At 36.8% G+C, this 21,750-nt stretch overlaps 1 pseudogene; it reads right to left on the minus strand.

Annotated features, from left to right (window-relative positions):
* LOC138177460 (small ribosomal subunit protein uS19 pseudogene) overlaps positions 1 to 17,920 on the minus strand; it is a 54,053-nt pseudogene extending 36,133 nt beyond the window's left edge.
* Positions 17,921 to 21,750: the final 3,830 nt, after the last annotated feature.

Genomic DNA, 21,750 nt, shown 5'->3' on the forward strand with positions numbered 1-21,750 from the left:
GTGGCTGAGTTCAACAGCAGTCTACAGGGACTCCAAACAGGGGCAAGCCTACAGTTTTGTTGCTCAGACATTTTGTTTCTCAGATTGCAAAATTCAAATAAGGAAAACAGTGATCAGACTTCATCCTATAACAGAATGTTTTCAACACACTGAAAGCTCATAAAGCCCCCAAACAGAAATGTCTCTGGCACCTTTGAATAAAACAACACTGAACACCAGAAGAAAGAAGCAACAGGATTCATGAGCACACAAAATAGAACAAAGCATGGTCCAGAAAATTATCTCTATAATTGAATAATGTCTGGCTCCAAAATAAAATCTGGAAGAATGAAAGCCCTATTTTGGTGACAAGAATATTTAAGACGGAGACATGAAATAAGAAAATGGCTCCATAAAATCTATAAGCAGAGCCTCAAAACACACAATGTAGACATTCAACTAGAATTCCTGGAAGAAATTAAACAAAGTCTTTTTTTTAAGTTCAAATGATTTAATAAATGAAATGAAAACGGTAGAGGAAAGGATAAGAAAAGGAATGAGAATTATGAGGCAAAGACTTGAGAAACAACAACTTAATAAAAGAGCCACAAAACCTTATCCAAGCAACTAACTTCTTGACCATTAGAATGGATCACCGAGTCTTAGAAATGAGTGTCTCAGGGCAGAGTTAAGATTGCAGAGTAGAAGCATGACCTCTGAGCAGCTCATGCTTCCACTTTCCCCAATCAATGTAAAAGGGGGATTCTGAAAAAAACTTTGGAATTGCAGAAACCACAAAATGACACAGAGAAGCTAACCTCCCCCTAAGGACAGCCCAGCAGGCCAGTGCAGCACTCTGGGAGCCTAGCCCAGGCCCCAAGAGCAGACGTTTTAGCCCCACAGCAGGCCTGACCAGCCCCGGCCAGAGGGACTCCATATGAGCAGCAGCTGTGGGCCTTTCCAGAATTATCAACACATATGAAAAGGACAAAGTGAGAGGTCAGTGCAGTCTAGATTTTGGGACCCAGTAAGTAGGAGTGCATCACCCAGCAGCACATGACAGCTTCAGCTCCTGGCCTGCAGAGTGTAGGGGGAAGAAGCAACCAGACTGAGGGGTAATCACTCTTGCTTTAACCTGCTTGGATCTGGATTACAGTCTAGGGTGGAGGTCCTGGGGTGTGTGACCACCTTGCCAAAGTGTGTGGAGACTTCAGAGAGGACACCCATCTAATACCTCCAGCAGCTGAGAAAAACCCAGTGTTTGGGATGAAAGCTCCCCTGTCTGGTGGAAGAGTCCTACTGTGGCAAAAAGCACATGGGTCAAGTGATGGAGGGGCAACATGACCAGGCAAAGGAAACAGCAGACAGAAGATTCCAACATTAGACTCATATTTTGGGGACAAAAAGGAGCAAAGCATGGAACAGGAGGAGACACTGAAGTCAGAACTCCTGCACCAAAAGCTTCAAAGGAAAATACAAGCTGGTTACAGGCCATAAAGGGCCTTCAGAAGCAGATAAGAGAAGTGGAGAAAAATGGGGAAGAAAAATGATAACGAAGCAAGAAAATTATGAAATGAGCGTCAACAGCCTGAATGAGGAAAATTACACCTTAAAAAAATAGACTAAGTCAATTGGCAAAAGAGGATCAAAAAGGCAATTAGGAGAGGAATGCCTTAAAAAGTCAAATTTGCCAGACGGAAAAAGAATCTCAAAAGCTCATTGAGGAGAGTCATTGCTTCAGAATTAGATTGCAGCAAATGGAAGATAATGATTTTGTTAGAAATCAAGATGCTGTTAAACAGATCCAAACAAATGAAAGAATAGAAGCCAATGTGAAATATCTCATGGGAAAACCCACTGACCTGGAAAATAGATCCAGGAGAGATAATTTAAAAATTATTGGACTACCTGATAGCCATGATCAAAGTAAGAACCTAGAAATCATCATCCAGGAAGTTCTCAAAGAAAACTGCCCTGATATTTTAGAACCAGAGGGCAAAATAGAAGTTGTAAGAATCTGCCAATCACCTCCTGAAAAAGATTCCCAAAAGAAAACTCCTAGGAATATTATAGCCAGGTTCCAGAATTCCCAGATTAAGGAGAGAATATTACAAGCAGTGAGGAAGAAACAATTTGAATATTGTGGAAACACAATCAGGATAACCCAAGATCTGACAGCTTCTACACTGAGGGATCGAAGGGCTTGGAATAGGATATTCTGGAGAGGTCAAAGGAGCTGGGATTAAAACCAAGAGTCACCTACACAGCAAAACTTAGTATCATGTTTCAGGGGAAAATATGTTCATTCAGTGGAAGAGAGGACTTTCAAGCATCCTTAATGAAAAAAACAGAGTTGAATAGAAAATTTGACACTCAGATACAAGAAGCAAGAGAAGCATGAGAAGGTAAACAGGGAAAAGAAACAATAAGGAGCTTATGAAAGTTGAACTATTAACGTTCCTACATGGAAAAACAATAATTGTAACTGATGAAACTTTTGTCAGTATGAAAATAGTTGAAGGGAACATATATATATATATATATATATATATATATATATATATAGGTATATGTGCATATGAATACATATGCAAACGCTTATATATGGGCACAGGACCAATTTAACAGGAAGGGATGATACTTCAAAGGTGAAATTAAGAAGTGAAAGAGGAATATAATGAGAGGAGATGGGGAAAGACAGAATGGGGTAAACTATCTCATATAGAAGAGGGAAGGGAAAATGTTTACAATGGAGGGGAAGAATAGGAAGGCAAAAGGAAATGGGTCACCCTTTTTCTCATTGAATTTGGCTTGGGGAGGGAATGAAATACACACTAAATAGGGTAACTCACCCTACAGGAGAGTAGGGGGAAAGGGGATCAGAGGGGGAATGATGGAAGGGATGGAAGGCTGGGGGGGGGGAAGTTGGAAGCATCCACTTTTGAAAAGGGAAGGAATCAAAATAGAGAATAGAAAAATTGGGAGGTGGGATAGGAGGGAGGGAAATATAGTCAGTCTTTTACAATGTATCTACTATGTTATTTTTTGCATTAGCTACACATGTACAACCTATACTGAAATGCTTATCTTCCCAATAAGGGTGGGTGACAAGGGAGGAAGGGAACGAATATTTAATTCAAAGTTTTAAAGTCAAATGTTTAAATATATATATGTGTGTGTGTGTGTGTGTGTGTAATTACTATTATTAATACTATTTTACATGTAATTGGGATATAAGATATACAGGCACTGGGGCATAGAGATCTACCATGCCCTACTTGAAAAGTCAAAAAGGGTATGGGAGAAAATATGGGAGAGAGCAGATTGGAGGAGGGGATATCCTGTGGGACTGCTATTTTGGGGCAGTGGGTAGAGGAAAAATGGGGAGAAAATTTGTAACTCAAAATCTCTCAGAAATGAATGATGTAAAATCAGAGGTTAATAAAGCATTTGAAAAATTTTACAAAAGAAATTAGTGTCTCAATAAGACAATAAGAAATATCAAAATAAATGCAATAGACTAAAAAAAGAAGAAAGGATAATGTATCTCAAATCAAAAACAAATGGACAGGAAAATAATCAAGCATAATAAGCTACAATAATTACTATCAGGTAATTTAAGAATCATAACAGTACTTCAAAACAATGACAATAAAAAGGTCGATATCAGGTTTTTTTTTTGTCTTTATTAATTTGTACCTATACTTTGAGTTTACAAGATTCAGTTCCCCAGTTCTTTGAGTTTCAATTTTTCTCCCCTCCTCCCCCCCCCAAAATTGTGGCATACAATCAGGTATAGGATCTGCAGATACTTTCACATTAGACATTGGTCAGGTTATAAAAAAGGATTGTATCACATGGAATGGACAATGGGAAAGAGAAAACCAAACCAAACAAGAAAAAGAAAGAGAGCAGGTAATTTGCTTCAATCTGCATTCAAACTGTTCTTTCTGGTTCTTTCTCTGAATGCAGACATCTCTCTCCATTATGAATCTTTTGGAGTTTACTTGTAGACCTGCATTTCTGAGAAGAGTCCGTTCTATCAAAGTTGGTCATCACACATACGTTGTATCTATAATTGTGTACAAATTTGTCTTTGTCCTGCTCTTCTTACTCATCATCAGTTCGTATAAGTCTCTCCAGGTAATTATGAAGTCCATCAGCTCTTTGTTTCTTATGGGACAATAGTATCCTATTACATGCATATACCACAACTTGTTCAACCATTCCCCAATTGATGAGCAATCCCTTAATTTTCAATTCTTTGCCACCACAAAAAGAGCTGCTATAAATATTTTTGTACATATGGGTCTTCCTCCCACTTTTTGATCTCTTTGGGATATAACACTAGAAGTGGTATTGCTGGGTCAAAGTGTATGAAATTATTTATAGCCCTTTGGGGTTCCAAATTCCAAATTGCTCTCCAGAAAGTTTGGATCAGTTCACAACTACACCAGTAATTCATTAGTGTTTCAATTTGCCCACATCCTCTCCAGCATTTTTCATTTTCCTGTTTTGACATCTCAGCCAATCTGACTGGTGAGATATGGTACCTCAGAGTTGTTTTGATTTGCATTTCTCTAATTAATAGTGATTTAAAGCATTTCTTCATATGCTTATAGATATCTTAAATTTATTTCTCTGAAAACTGCCTGTTCATATCCTCTGACCATTTATCAACTGGGGAATGATTTGTATTCTTATAGATTTGACTCAATTCTCTGTATATTTTAGAAATGAATCCTTTATCAGATACATAGGTTGTAAAAATTCTTTCCCAATTTCCCACTTCCCTCTTAATCCTGGTTACATTGGCTTTGTTTGTCCAAAGATTTTCAGTTTCATGTAATCAAAGTTATCCGTTTTGCATTTTATAATGCTCTCTAATTCTTGTTTGGTCATGAAATCATCCCCTCTCCATAAATCTGAGAGGTAAACTATTCCTTGCTTTCCCAGATTGCTTTCAGTATCATGCTCTATACCTAGATCATACACCCATTTAGACTTGATTTGGGTATATGGTGTTAGGTAATGGTGTATGCCCAGTTTCTGCCATACTATATCCCAGTTTTCCCAGCAGTTTTTTTTTTTCAAATAGTGAGTTCTTATCCCAAAAACTGAGGTCTTTGTGTTTATCAGAGTAGGTTATTATAGTCATTTATTACTGAGTCTCATGAACCCAATCTCTTCCATTGATGCACTGCTCTATTCCTTAGCCAGTACCAAGTAATATTGATGACTGATGTTTTATAATACAGATTTAAATCTGGTATAGCTAGGCCACCTTCCCTAGCATTTCTTTTCATTAATCCCTTGATATTCTGGAAATTTTGTTCTTCCAAATGAATTTTGTTACTATTTTTTCTAGGTCTATAAAATAATCTTTGGTTAATTGATTGGTATGGTGCTAAATATGTAGTTTAATTTAGGTAAAATTGTCATTATTATTATATTAGCTTGACCCAGGCATGAGCAATTGATATTTTTTTCCAATTAGTTAGATCTGGCTTTATTTCTGTGAAAAGTGTTTTGTAATTGAGTTCATAAAGGTCCTGGAGCGTTTCTTTTGGAAGGTAGATTCCCAAACATTTTATATTGTCTACAGTAATTTTAAGTGGGATTTCTCTTTCTATCTCTTGCTGTTGGATTTCATTAACAATATACAGGAATGCCAAGGCTTTGTGTGTGCTTATTTTATATCCTGCAACTTTGCCAAATTTATTTATCGTCTGAAGCAGTTTATTTTTTTACTTAATTTTTAGGATTCTCTAAGGATATCATCGTATCATCTGCAAACAGTGATAACTTGGTCTCTTCTTTGTCTATTTTGATTACTTTGATATCTTTTTCTTCTCTAATTTCTACTGCTAACATCTCTAGTACCAGATTGAAAAAGAGGGGTGATAGTGGAAACCCTTGTTTCACCCCTGATCTTATTGAAAAATCTTCTAGCTTATCCCCATTACATATAATACTTGCTGATGGCTTTAAATAGATGCTACCTGTTATTTTAAGGAATACTCCATGTATTCCTATACTTTCTAGTGTTTTTTAATAGGAATGGATGTTGTACTTTGTCAAAAGCCTTTTATGCATCTATTGAGATAATTGTGTTTTTTCTGCTATATTTTTGTTGATATGATCAATTATACTGATGGTTTTTGCATTTCTGGAATAAATCCTACCTGATCAAAGTATATATTTTTTGTTCTTTGGAGGGCAATTGGGGTTAAGTGACTTGCCCAAAGTCACAGGGATAGTGTGTCAAGTGTCTGAGGCAGGATCTGAACTCAGGACCTCCTGACTCCAGGGCCGATGCTCTATTCACTGAACCGCCTAGCTGCTCCATCAAAGTGTATTATTCGTGTGATAAGTTGCTGTAGTCTTTTTGCAAATATTTTATTTAAAATTTTTGCATCTATATTCATGAGGAAAATTTTATCTCTTCCTGATTTAGGTATCAGTACCATGTTTGTGTGATAAAAAGAATTTGGTAGCACTCCACTAATTTTCACAAATTGTTTGTAGAGTATTAGAATCAATTGTTCTTTACAGGTTTGATAGAATTCACTAGTAAATTTGTCTGGCCCTGGAGATTTTTTCCTAGGGAGTTCACTGATGGCTTGTTCAATTTCTTTTTCTGAGATGAGGTTATTTAAGTAATTTACTTCCTCTTTAGTTAATTTGGGCCACCCCTCAATAGTTTTCTTAATTTCGATTTTATTAATCTCTCATTTGGTTTTCATTATTTCTAATTTAGTATTTAATTGGGGATTTTCAATTTGTACTTTTTCTAGCTTTTTCAACTGCATGCCCAATTCATTGACCTCCCTTTTCTCTAATTTATTCATGTATGCTCTCAGGGATATAAAACTTCTCTTAAGGGGTGGCCAGGTAGCATAGTGAGTAAGAGCACCAGCCCCAGTGTCGGGATGACCTGAGGATCAAATCCGGGCTCCACACCCAGAAATAACTGGCCGTGTAAATTTGAGCAAGTTACTTAACCCCAATTGCTAAAAAACAAAACAAAACAAAAAAGGCAGTCTTAAGGACTGCCTTTTCTGCATCCCACAAATTTTGGTATGTTGTCTCATTATTGTCATTCTCTTGAATGAAGTTATTGATTGTTTCTATGATTTCTTGTTTGACCCATTCATTCTTTAGGATTAAATTGCTTAGTTTCTAATTAGTTTTTATTCTGTCTTTCCATGGCCATTTATTGCTTTTGATTTTTATTGCATCATGATCTGAAAATGATACATTTAATATATCTGCTTTTCTGCATTGAATTGTGAGGTTTTTATGCCCTAGGACATGGTTGATTTTTGTGTGTGTGCCATGTCCCACTGAGAAGGTATATTCCTTTTTATACCCATTCACTTTTCTCCAGAGATCTATCATACCTACCCTCACTAAAATTCTATTTACCTCCTTAACTTCTTTCTTGTTTATTTTGAGGTTAGATTTATCAAGTTCTGAGAGGGGGAGATTAAGGCCCCCCACTAGTATAGTTTAGTTATCTATTTCTTCCTCTAATTCTCTTACCTTCTCCTCTAGGAATTTGGTTGGTACACCACTGGTTGCATATACATTATGTAATGATATTGCTTCCTTCTTGATGTTGCCTTGTAGCAGGATATAGTTTCCTTCCTTATCTCTTTTAATTAGATCAATTTTTGCTTTTGCTTTATCTGAGATAAGAATTGCTACCCCTGCTTTTTTTTTTTTTATTTTAGCTGAGGCATGATATAGTTTACTCCAGCCTTTTATTTTTACCCTCTGTGTATCCCTCTCTTTCAGATGTGTTTCTTGTAAACATAATGTTGGAGGATTATGTTTTTAATTCATTCTGCTATCTACTTCCCTTTTATGGAAGAATTCATCCCATTCATGTTCACAGTTATGATTACTATCTGTCTCTTTCCCTCCATCCTATTCCCTCCCCTTTTTATGCTTTTATTTTTCTCCCCTTTTCCCTTCCTCTCCTTAGGAGTTTTTCTTTTGACCATTGCCTCCCTCAGTATTGCCTTCTTATCAGGCCCCCCTCCTTTTTCCTCTCCTTTCTCCTTATTTTTCCCTCTCTTCTAACAACCCCCTCCTTTTGTAATCCTCTCCCCCTCCTACTTCCTGTAGAATAAATTTATACTTAATGTAGTATATTATTTCTTCTTAGCACCAAGAGTGACAGGAGCACATCTCATGCAAAGCTCCTCTCCCTCCCTTCATTCCCTCTATTATGATAAGTTTTGTATCTCTTCTCAAAAGAGTCCTATCCTTAATCTGTTGTGTTATTCCCTCCTTGCACCAGAACCAATGAGGGAAAAGCTCATAGACTACTCATCTCCCTCCCTTCTTTCCCTCTTCTGTATTGTTTTTATGCCTCTTTGTATGGCATAATTTACGCTTTTCCACTTCATTCTTTCCTCTTCTTCCACTGCAGTCCCTTTGTAACCCTTAATAAGGTTTTTTTTTTAATCGTCATTTTGTGTCATTTATATTCATACCCTCTACTTGTCTATAAACAGTTTGCTCTTATTAAATAACAGGGTGTGTGTGTGTGTGTGTGTGTGTGTGTGTTTTACTTGTTTACCTTTCTACATATTTCTTGTATCTCATAACTGAAGGTTGAATTTTCCATTGAGCTCTGTTTTTTTCAACAGGAAGGTCTGGAAATCTGTTATATCATTGAATGACTATCTCCTTGCTAAGAAGAATATGTTCATTTTTGCTGGGTAGGTGATCCTTGGTTGTAACCTGAGATCTTTTGCCTTGCAAAAAATTGTATTCCACTTTCTCTGATCTTTCAGTGTAGAGGCTGCCAAATCCTGTGAAATCTTCACTGTGTTTCTGCAATATTTGAATTGTTTCTTTCTGGCTGCTTATAGTATTTTCTTTTTTACCTGGTAGTTCTTGAGTTTGGCCACAATGTTTCACAAACTTTTCAATTTGGGATCTCTTTCAGGAGATTTCCTGTGGATTCTCTTGATTTCTATTTTACCCTCTGGTTCTAGTATCTCAGGGCAGTTTTCCTTGATGAGCTCTTGGAATATGTTATCCACACTCATTTTTTTCATTGTGATTTTCTGGTAGGCCTATGATTCTCAGATTATCTCTCCTGGATCTGTTTTCCAGGTCAGCTATTTTTCCATTGAGATATTTTCCTCTTTTTTCTAATTTTGTATTCTTGATATTTTGTTTGACTAATTTTTGGTTACTTATAGAGTTATCCACTTCAGTTTCGTTGATTGTAGTTTTTAGCGAATTATTTAGCTAAATTATTAGTTAGTTTATGGAACTCCTTTTCTTATCACACATTTTTCTTTTTAAGGAGCTGTTTTCTTCATTGTAAAGTTTTTCTAATTTTACAATTTCGATTTTAAAAGAATTGTTCATTTTATCTTCTATCTCTCTAGTTTGGTTTTTGAAGTTCCTTTTGAGCTCCTCTAAGAAGGCTTTCTGTGTTTGAGACCAGTTCCTTGTTGAGGCTTCAGCTGTGGGTGTGGAATCAACACTGTCTCCCTCTGAATTTGGTTCCTCCCTCTCATCATAGTAGGACTCCAGAGTCTTTGTCTTTGCAGTCAGTTTTCTACCCATTTTGAGGCAGGGTCTTAGCCACACCCTTCCTCTAGGGTTCCCAAGACTCTACTGTTTAAGGTTTTGCCCTGGGGCAATAATTAATATGTTTTCAGGGTCAGAGTGGGGGATTGGAGCAGCCAGGGTTCACTCTGACATCCTGGTCCCTGGAAGTCCAGATTGGGGCTTTTTAAATTTCTGGGCTGTGGATTTGTAGTCCCAGGAGTAGCTACTACCCCTGCCTAGGGACTTGCATTTGATTCTTACCCTGCTCAATCCATTCCCAGCTCTTAGGTGATAGGCCTTGCAGTGGACCTTGTGGTTGGTGGGTCAACTTGCCACCACCTTGATCAGGCCTCGTCCGGGCCTCTGGGTGCTGTGGGGTCATCTTCCGGGCTTATGTTTTCAAGAAAGCATCAAATAAAGCTGCTGAGATTTCTCAGAACCATTCCTTAAAGTAAAATTTGAAAGAATCCACAGGTTATTTACTCAAACTCCAAAATGAAAAGACCCAGGAACATTGTAACCAAAATCCACAGCTTCTAGGTCAATGAAAACTTTCCATTTACCATCAATACATCATTCTTTCTCCAGTATTAGCTGATCACTCAATACCTTAACTTCTGCACTTGCCTATCCCTTCTGAAAGGCTAGAGGAAGGAGCAAAAAACTCCTCCCAAAGTCCTCCATTATATAGAAGACTCAGAACTTTCAAGGTTGCTCTTCATTTTCATCAATGCCTCTGCTTAGTTTCCACTGAACAGAACCTCATGTCCCATATCAGGTACTTACTACATTCCCTGCCCCCCACCCACACCACTACACACACACACACACACACACACACACACACACACACACACACACACACACACATACACACACACACCCTTTTCCACTTCTTTTTTGTGTATTGTCTTCCATAATTACTTTGTAAGCAACTTTTGAGGGCAGGTCTTCTTTATATTCTTTGTGTACCTGGTTCTTAGTACAATACCTGCCACATAGTACGCACTTAACAAATGTTTATTGAATTGAGTTGAATTGAATTGAAAAAGACAAAAAAAATGTTATAAGAAGAAAGTATTGGAAAATACATCCAGAAAGAAATAATTTAAATTCTAAGGAGCTATGGTTAGGATCATACAAAATTTAGCATCCACCAGTCTAATGGGACAAAGAACCTGGAATACATTTCAAAAGGCAAACTGTATCACTTTACTAGTGAAAATAACTTACCAAAAAATATTAAGTATAATCATATATGGGAGACGGGCATTTTTATTGAAATAGAGGACTTCTAAGCATTCTTGATAGCAGAAACAATAGATAATTTTATTAAAGATAATGAACAGAGTTTTAAAAAAATTAATAATTTTGATCACCACAATGAACAAAAGCAATTACCAAGAACTCATGATGAGACGTGCTACCCACCTTCTGAAAGAGAGGTAATAGACTTACGGGACACAGTCAGATACATTTTTTTAGGGGAATGACCAATATGGATCCTTTTGTTTTGTTTTTGCTTGACTGTGTACTTGTTACAAAGTTGTTATTTTTTTTTTCAGTGTAGTGAATTGGGAGGTAATGAATTTTTATTAATTAAAAGACATTTAAAAAAATAGAGAGACAAGTGGGAGTGGAAAGAACAGTCTGGAAATTATTGTGATCTTTCCGGTGAAAGGTAATGAGGCTTGAGGTAAACCAGTGGCAAGGGGAAGGAAAAGGACATTGTATAACTCAGAGATGTTTAAAGGATGTTAGAAGATGTTATAGAAATGTAAATTTAAGATCTTCCCTGCCCGTAGGCCCTTTGATAGGCTTAAGTGCACCAGGATCCTGTGGCAGGAGGCTTGGTTTTCAGGAATGCTCACACCTTGGTGCTCTGTGATTGGGCAGTGGGTCAAGAGGCTTGTGACATTCTCTGAGCCAGGAAAAGGCTATATATACCCTGATGTGAGATTTTGTTTTGGGGCTCACTTTGAGAAGAGTTATGTGATTTCACCAGACAAGACTCTAGGCAGCTGTTGAGCGCCCCTGGCTTTGAAAACACAGATATTAGTGCTTCCTTCTCTGGTAACTGACTAGATATGAATGTAATGGTCAGACAGTTGGAGGCTTCTCTGCTGATGTTTGTCTGTCTGCTTGTAACTTCTGCTTGTAACCTTTGTTTGTATTCTCTGAAGCTCTGACTGCTGACCTTTTCCCCCTGAACTAGGTAAATGACATATGTTTGATTATAGCAAAATTGTTGACTCATTTGGAGTTGCTTTCCTTTAAAAAAGCAGATCTAAGAACCTGTGTTGGCAACCACCCTGGGGATGCTGTCATGCTTACTGCTACAGAAGTTAATTATAATTATGGTATAAATCTAATAAGATAGGGATGAGCAAAAGGGAGTAGATCAAGATGACCCAGAATTTTGAATTTTGGTAACTGGTAGTGCCATTTTATCCAAATTATAATTTCATTCATTTGTTTAATGTGGAAGAAAATAAGTGTAATATAAGGTAGAGAATGGTAGGTAAAAGAAGTTGGATAAAGATTTCTAGGAATGTTTGAGATTAAAAAGAACAATATTAGCTGAAGATTAGGGATGGCAGATATTTTACATCTGTCTCTTGTACATAATTTCTCCTGTAAAATCTTTTGATGGTAAAATACACAATCATGGCAGGCATATGTATCTCCATTGCCTTTTAGATGACATCCATCATTTATTCTTTCGAGACTATGATATTTGATGGATCACACCTATGTAACTCCCCCAAAATTACATAAATGTTAAAAATGTGGTTATTAGTTTCTAGGAGAAACTTGGTGTCAATAAACACAAAAATATTTTCTCAAATGCAAACTATGCCTCTTTCATCCTTTTATGTAACTTAAAGCCAAATCCAATGTTCATCTCCAGTGACTTTGTAAGACATGCCCATTAATGAATCTATTCTGTGGTTTGTCTAGTCACTAAAATAGATTAGAAAAGGTGTCACCACATTACAGCTTATGAACCAAATCTGACTCACCACCTTTTATTTTTGTTCAGATGTGATGTAAGAGTGCTTTTTACATTTTAAAATGTAATTTACATAATGAACATACTCCTTCTATATGATTTTCCATGTGTATAGTTAGGTTAAATGCTTTTGGGTGACTACAGGTGTCATTTAGGGGTATTTGCAATATTCTCGGCCTTAATGCAACTGAGACAACATAATCCATAAACAAGATTTTTTAGAAGACCTTCTATATTTAATTCTTTTTCCATTTAGACTCATATGATAAAATTCTCAATGATAGTAGAAAACACCTTTGGTGAGCATATATCTCCTTGCCATGTCTCATTTTCTGGCACATAGAAATCTCTCAATAATTTTTTTCATTCATAATAATTGGATTGTTGTCAAATCAAGTTATCTCTTTTGGCATATATATCAAGGAATGTTGTAAGATTTTGACACAAGTATGAAATATACCTTTTTGGCAGAGATTTAATCTATTCTCTAAAAAATCAAATGCTCCCCCATAAGCAATGAATGACAAAACTATGGTTTTGAATCATCCTACTTTATTTTGAAATAGAGCCCTCTGATCTCAGAGGAAAGAAAATGAATGAGAACTTTTGGGTAGCATACTCCATTTGTTAGTACAGTCATGGATTATTAATATATTTCTTCACAAAAAAGGATATATTCATGTCTTCCCCAAACAAAATAGTCAATGCTAAAGATATGAATAGATTTGTTGGTCTCTGACCATGAAATATAGGGCATAGCTCAGTTCTCTGTCAAAGCCCATTTCTAATAACAAAGGACACATTAACCCATGACTAACTTTCTAATAAATTTCTTTTTCTTCCTTTATCTTTTCACAAGGCAGAAAGGCTCAACTGGCATGACTGGTACTCATCACCTCATTGATGTTAACCTCAAACCCCCCATCAAAATACTCAGCATTTGTAGCAAGATTTTCCTGGGAAGTAGAAACCAAGGGATTCAGTGATGTTTTTTATGTCCCATAAGCAAAGCTTCTTAAATATTTTCTACTCATGACCTCTTCAGTGCTTCTTAAACTGTGGGGAAGAAGCACTGCTAAGTCTCTTTGTTCCCTTATGTGTATGAAGCAAGATAGAAAATGTCACCAAATCATAGGAACTCAGGGTTGGAAATTTGGTAATTTGGTAACTCAGGTTTGGTGAATCTTTTTTAAATTTTTATTTTTTGTGGTAATTTTTATTAGCTATCTCAGAGTTATTATTATTATTATTTGCCTTTTGGAAGGCAATTGGGTTTAAGTAACTTGCCCAAGGTTACACGGCTAGTATTTTTGTGTGGGTGTTAAGTGTCTGAGACGAGAACCGAACTCAGGTCCTCCCAACTCCGGGGCTGGCATTTTACTCGCTGCGCCACCTAGCCACCCCTATCTCAGAGTTATTGAAAGGAGAGATGCTTCATAAATTTATTTATTACATACAGTATATTTTCCCTTTCATTGATTGGATTGGCCAAAATCTTTTTAAACCCTTCAAACATTTTCATGAAGAAGTTCTCTGTGACTTGGTTAGTCTTGTCCTTTTATGATACACACACTATACAACTATGCCTATACTCAAAACCATTCAGTACCTGTAAAAGAATTACCATCTGGTATAGTCTTCAAGAACACAAGACCCTTATATGCACCGAATTAGACTTTTTAGTGGAGAACACTAATAGTCACATAATATTGAACCACATTTAGCTATTACATATCAAGTTTAGTTTTGCTACTTTTTCTATAGGATTTGTGCCCAATAACTAGTGATTTGACACAGTACTGGAGAATTTCAACCATATTCTTACAAACTTCTTATAAATAAAATCTTAGTGTGAAATGGTATAAAAAGACACCATGAATAATATGTGTGACCAGAGGAGGAGATGAAGGAGATTGGAAGAAAATCAATAAGGAGTCCAAATGGTGTATGTGATATTGGTGGTAACCCATAGACAAGGGAGATGTCACAGTGCAGTGGATTGAGTGCTGAACTAGAAGATACCAGACCCAAAGTTGAATACTAGTTTTGCAACTCACCCAAGTCACTAAATATTTGCAGACCTTTGTTTCCTGCTCTGTGGAATGAGGGAGTTGGGTTAAATGATCACTAAATTCTACATCTTCAATCCTACTTAAAACAACAACAACAAAGGGGAGGAGGGGCTCACATGTTAGTAATATCTTCTTTGTATTACTTATGGGAAACCATGGACAAGAAGAAGTCACCTTGATAGAGAGAAATATCCACTGACTACAGAAATACTCACACAAAATCATAGCTCCCCCAAATCACTACAAAAAGAAAGAGAGAGTGAGAGAGGGAAAAAAGTTCAGAGAGAGAAGCAGAAAACCTTCCTTAGCATATATTCTTGTACTTTATATTCAAGGGCAACTTCAGCAGCCACTGTAGTTGATAATGGTTTAAATTATGTTTGCAGAGACTAATAGTGTATTAATAGACACCATGATTGCTTACAGGATAATGGAGAGAATTCTGACATTCAAGTTCAAATCTTGCCTCTGTCACACATTGTATACCTGTGAGAAAGCCCTTTAATCCCTCTAAAACTCTTTCCTCCTTTGAAAAATGAGGACAATAATGTTTGTAGTTGGCTACCTTTTAGCATTATTGTGAGGACCAAATGAAATAATGTATGTAAAGTGTTTAGAAAATCTCAAAATTCCACATAAATGATAGCAATTATTACTAATAATAGTATAAGGGAAGGAAGCAAAAGAAAGGAATTCAGTTTCAAGAACATTGATGTTCGGAGTGACTAGGTGGTGCAGTGAATAGAGTGAATAGGCCCTGGAGTCAGGAGGACCTGAGTTCAAATACAACCTCAGAAACTTAACACAAAAACTAGTCGTGTGACTTTGGGCAAGTCACTTAACCCCAATTGCCCTCCAAAAAGCAAAAAAAAAAAAAACCCAAAAAACAGTGATTTTCCCTGCAGCTCTATATTTTCTATAGTCTGGTCAAGTGAGTCAAAAACATGGAGTGAGGTACAAATTATTTTCATAAAAATATTAATATTTTAATTTGTAATCTATCAAATATTGATAGATATAATGCACATAAAGAAGCTCTTTGGAGGGATAATCTTTAAGAGTGTAAAGATATTCTCACAGCAAAAATTTTGAGAACTTCTGAACTAGAGCAATGCCCAAGAGTTTCTATTTCTTAGGAGCGATATTCAACCAGGATATTTAAGTATATACAAATGTTACTGTTCCTTGAAAATAGATCTGATAAATAGAAGTATGTATAGAATTATTTCACATAAGCACTTAATACATATATATGTATATGCATGTATGTGTGTACACACATACAAACACAAACACATATATATGTATTTGTGTCTAATGGTAGCCATCTGTAAGGTGAGGGTGCTATGGGAATGGGAATTTAAGATCTTCCCTGCTTCTAGGCCCTGTGATAGGCTTAAGTGACTCTGAGAACCTTCCTTGTTTTGAAAATATACTCTGTCCTCTAATTGGCTGAATGTGGTAACCTGAAGCCTGTGGCAGGAGGTTTGGTTTTCAGGAATGCCCAGACCTTGGTGCTCTGTGATTGGGCAGTGGGTCGAGGGTTGTGACATTCTCTGACCTAGGAGAAGGCTATATATACCCTGATGTGAGGTTTTGCTTTGGGACTCACATTGACAAGTGTTGTGTGATATGACCAGATGAGACTCTGGGCAGCCATTGAGCCCCCTGCCTTTGAAAACCTAGATGTTGGTGCTTCCCTCTCTGGTAACTGAATAAGTATGGATGTAATGGTCAGACAGTTGGAGGCCTGTCTACTGAAATGTTTCTCTGTGTCCTTCTGTAACTTCTGTCTGTATACTCTGAAGTTTGGGGTGCTGACTTTTTCCCCTGAACTAGATAAATGATATATTTGATTGATTAAAACAAGATTGTTAACTCATTTTGAGTTGTTTTCCTTTAGAAAAACAGATCTAAGAACCTGAATTGGAAGCCACCCTGGGCATGTCAGGGTGCTTGCTGTTACAGAGGGAAGGGAAGAAAAACATTTTCTTAAGCTTACAAGATAACTTCATCATATATGTAAATGGAATAGCAAGTTGTATTTAATAGATTTGAAGTTTCATGTGTAATCATTTTTATTATATCATGTTATGGAAACATTTTCTTGATCCCATAAATTAAAAAAATAAATATTTTTAAATGAGGAAAAAAGAGAAAATAGATTCCCTCATTCTGTAGATTGAGAGTGATATAAAAGGAAGGAAGAGTTAAGGAGGTAGAAGCAAAGCTATGGTCTTTTGAAAATGTCCAAGTATCTCTCCTCTGTGTCATGCTGATGAATTCACTTTTGAAGAAAACTATCAAGAGAAGGGCATGTGTGTATGTGTGTGTGTGTGTGTGTTCCTCTAAGATGTATTTTTTAATGAATTGATGACATTGTAGGGTCCATTCAGTAATAGTCAATAGTGATTCTACAACTGAGTTTCATGAAAGTTGAGTATCTAGTGGAATTATTTTGGACTACTCACATCCTTCAGATATTCCATGAAAATATTAGATGCTTGATGTTGACCAGGATGCAAAGACTTAAAAAGTGAAGAAGCAAGAAGTGAGATGAGTTCAGAGTTTACCACCTTGGTTCAAATCCTGAATCATAGTTCAATGAAAGTGATAGAAAGGGTCACAATAACATGACTAACACAAGCCCAGGGATTCTGGGTAGCTATGGAATAAAAGAAAGGCTTGTATCCTCCTTGATGCAGTCTTAGGTCCTGTTCAACAACCTATGTCTTCCTTAGAACAGTCACACCCGCTTCAGTTTTCCACTACATTTATCCCTTACAACGTGAACAACAGAATACAGTTTGGCACTTTTTTTTAAAAATTTTGTGTTCAGGTTACTTGAGAGGGATCAAAGGGAGAGCAGTGGGTGGCTCCAATACCCAGGTGGCCATGTTTTACAGACTTGTAGGTGATAGAGAATTCACCCAGGTAATGTCTGATCATCTTTGGCTTAATTTTTACCTGATTGAAGCTCTTGCCATTATAGAGGCCAACCATACTTCCCACACTCTGGGGCAAGATACTCACATCTGGAAGGTGCTTCTTCCCTGCCTCGGGCTTTTCCGTGGGGGTGCCTCCTTCTTGGCTTTCCCCAGGTGCTTCAGGAGGGAATGTTGTTTGTGCCTCACACCCTTGTTGAGTCTCCCCAGCTGTTGAGCGCTGTGCAGATGCATGACCTGTTCACAGGACGTGTCCAGCAGCTGATCCAGGTCCACCCTGAGATAGGTGAACTTCTGAGGATTCGCTTCTTCTTCTGCTCCGTTTCCACCATCTTGTCTGCTGTCAGGAGGCACCTACTCCTAAAAAAACTCTTTATCTGCATTTGAGCAAATCAATTTTATATGTATTCAATATTTTCTCCTCCCACATCAAACATTTATCTTGAATATGGTGTGTTAAGTAAATCCATCTCGTTTCTTGAAAAAGATTAGAATCTCCAGCACAGGCTGTAAAAGCTGCAAATATGTCTTGTAAAGAAGTGAGAAGGGAAGAATTTCTGATTTTGTTAACTTGTGTCCATCTGTAGGCAATAGACCTTCCTACACACACACACACACACTCACTCACACACTTGTATTTTATAATTTAAATATACACACATACGTATGTAGATATATGTTTGTGCACACATGTATTTTTCCTAAGAAGGAGAAAATGTCAAGGTTGATAATAAACAGTATCTTGGTATTGGGAATTTGAGAAGAAATGCTTATAATGTTAATAATAACAATAATAACTAACATTTATATAACCTTATATATTCCAGGGACTTTTCTAATCACAACAGTTCTATGAGGTAGATGGTATTATTATCTGTTTTTTACAGTGGAGGAAATCAAGGCCAACAGAAGTTAAGTGACTTACTCAAGATCAATCTTTCAGTCAGTCTACATATGCATGCTGCTACTATGTGCCAGGCACTGTGCTAAGCTCCAGTCACATAGCTAGTAAGTATCTCAGGCCAGATTTAAACACAGGTCATCCAGACTCAGTGCTCTACCCCTTGCACTATCTGCCTCAATAATGCTTCTAGTAATGGCAAGGACCATAGCAATCATTTTTTTCAGGGATCTTTAACACTTTTGGGTCATGGATGCTTCTAAAAGTCTGGTGAAGCCTAAGGACCCCTCCTCAGAATGTTTGTGAATGCATAAATCAAAATATATACAAGTAAAGTGAAAATGAAGTATATTGAAATTGTTACTAAAATATTTAAAAAATCAAGTTCATTGACCCCAGATTAAGAACATGTAATCTTTTCTTACCCCATCATTTTTCAGAAGGTGAATTGTGGCAGAGATGTAAAAGAGCTTATCTATTATGAGCAAAAAGGGATAGTCTTCCTGTGCCAGGCACTGCTCAGATACAAAGATAAATGAGATTTTATCTCTTTACTCAAACAGCTTACATTGAATAAAGTGATGCTATGGGCTATTGGTACTGAATACCACCTCTAACTCCATGAGTAGAGACTATTTGATTGTATAACAGGCATTCATATGGAGGGGACATTAGAAACAGTGAGACTGTTTGAATCTGCCTTTTCCCTGTCCTTAGGAAAGTCATTGTGCCATGCAGTATAGGAATTTCAATACTTCTGATTATTGTTTTGAATTGTATGTGTGTATATGTGTGTGTGTGTGTTAAATATGATCACTCAGAATTTTATAACATACACATATGCTTGTTAGAGACCAGGCTCACTATTGGCAACTAATAGGAAAGGAGTGGGAAGAAAGATGGGCTGGAGGAAGGGTGTAATCCTTTTTTTTTTATCTACTAGAAATATATATTTAATCAAGGCTTTATCAAGGTTTTTCTCCATATTCATGAAATTAGAGTCCACATTCAGGTTTGGAAAAAGGAAACTTTTAGAAAACATTTTTGACTATTTGAAACCTACCAAGAAACACTTTTATATATTTCATCATATTTAGATATCACATATCATTCCTGCCAGTTGGAAATATGAGGCTTTGATATGGAGGTGGGGATGGGGATACTGTGGAACATGCCTAATGAAATTCATTAGCTAAAACCAAGCAGAAGGAATAAAACAGGAGTTCACCCAAGGTGTCCCTTGCACTATCCAAAAAAAAGTAGAGGGCACTCAGTCAATGCTCTCAGATTCTGTCTTAGGTGCTCTGGCAGTTTCTGTATCTGAACCCTTTGGTTCTGCCCCTAGTGGTTGGTGACTTAGACTTTTTGGGGAGTTGGGCGTAGTCTTGGATTATGGGTTTATCCAATCAGATTAATTCTGTTTCTAACTTCCTCCCTTACTTCCCAATCCCATTTGTAAACATCCCTCCATCTTTCCTCCTTTCCTGCTGCTCTGCTTCATTGATTAACTCCTAACTCCAGGACATATCTAATAAGCATTTGATCATATTAAATCAAAGTAAAAATAAAGCAGAGGTATGAATCAGGACAGAGACTTGACATAGATCACACATTGTATCATATCTCCAGACCTATCACAAATCAAACACAGAGATTAAAAGTATCTTTCCTTCAGTTTCCCAGCCAGTGGTCAACAGCCAGTTGAGACACTAGAATTCTACTTAACTGAGGTAAAAGAACCTGAGTACCCTTAAGGAAGGATAAAAAAAAACATTTATTAAGTGCCTACTGTGCCAGACATTGTGCTATGTGAGATACAAATATCTCATTTGACTTTCACAACCATGAGAGATAGGTGCTATTATTATCCCTATTCTACAGTTGATGGAACTGAGGCAGACAGTGGTTAAGTGACTTGCCCAGTGTCACACAGCTAGTAAGTATTTGATGCTGGATTTGAACTAGGGTCTTCCTGACTCGAGGACTAGTACTTTCTCCACTGTTCCACCCTAGAGTGAGTAAGGAAAGAGAACGTGCTGGACACAGGGTCTGAGATCTTCAATCTTGTGCAACTGGCCAGGATAAAGAGAAAGGAATTTTCCTCTACTAGAATATGCTAAATGACCATGACTCTCAGTTTTGTATAAGGGGCCAAAAGGGAGTAAAAGAGCAATAAGCAGCATTCTCTTAGCTAGCACAACAGCCTTCAAATTTCAGGACCTTCAGTTTGACTTTCTTTAAAAAAAAAATAAAGGTTTTTATTTATGTCTCCTTTTTTTTTGCTTTTTATATTCTCATAGTTCCTTCCTCCCTTCCAGCCCCCCCCCCCCAAGTTTCTCTTCCTCTTTCCCTCCCAGGGAACCATGCCATATAATAAATGTATTAAAAAGAAAGAAAATCAGATATCAGCATAACATCTATATAATGCAAATATCTGAAAATATGTGCAATGTATAAAAATGTGAGGGCCTTCCAAATCTTTAAAAGGGTGAGGTGAAAGCATCTTTTCATTTTGCTTCTTTCAAAGCATGCTTGTTCTTTATAACCTATACTAATATTCACTTTTATTTATGTGTGTAGTTTTAATTTTCATTGTTGGAAAGAAGTTTCTTATAATTATCATATATACTATTTTCTTGTATATACTTACTTCACATTGCATCACTTCATATAGATCTTTCCATGCTTCTCTGCACTCATATTTGTAATTTCTTATAGCATAGTGGCAGTCAGTACATTCTTACAAATTTTGTTTAGGAATTTCCCAGTCAATGAGCATTAGCTTATTTTCTGAATTCTTTGCTCTTATACAAAATATTGTTATAAATACTGTGGTATATTTGAGGACTTTCTATTTATCAGTGGCCTCCTTTAGGTATAATTTTAGTAATGAGATCTCTAGATAAAAGAATACAGACATTTTACACATTTTATTTGCATAACTTCAAGTTGATTTCCAAAAATATCTGTACTGATTCACAGCTCTCCTAATATGTGTGTCAGGGGTGACTAGGTGGTGTAGTGAATAGAGCACTGGTCCTGGAATCAGGAGGACCTGGGTTCAGATCCGGCCTCAGACACTTAACATGAAAACTAGCTGTGTGACTTTGGGCAAGTCACTTAATCCCAATTGCCCTCCAAAAAAAAAGGCAAATAATAATAATAATATGTATGTCAATCTTCTCATAACAAACTCAACATTTGCTATTCCCTCCTTTTGTCTCTCATTTTTGTTGCTTTACACTATATAGAGTGAAAAGT

Source organism: Petaurus breviceps, unplaced genomic scaffold (genome assembly GCF_028583685.1).
Source record: "Petaurus breviceps papuanus isolate PSGF00001 unplaced genomic scaffold, PetGlider_PUasm1.0 90416, whole genome shotgun sequence".
In the NCBI taxonomy this organism is placed as follows: domain Eukaryota; kingdom Metazoa; phylum Chordata; class Mammalia; order Diprotodontia; family Petauridae; genus Petaurus; species Petaurus breviceps.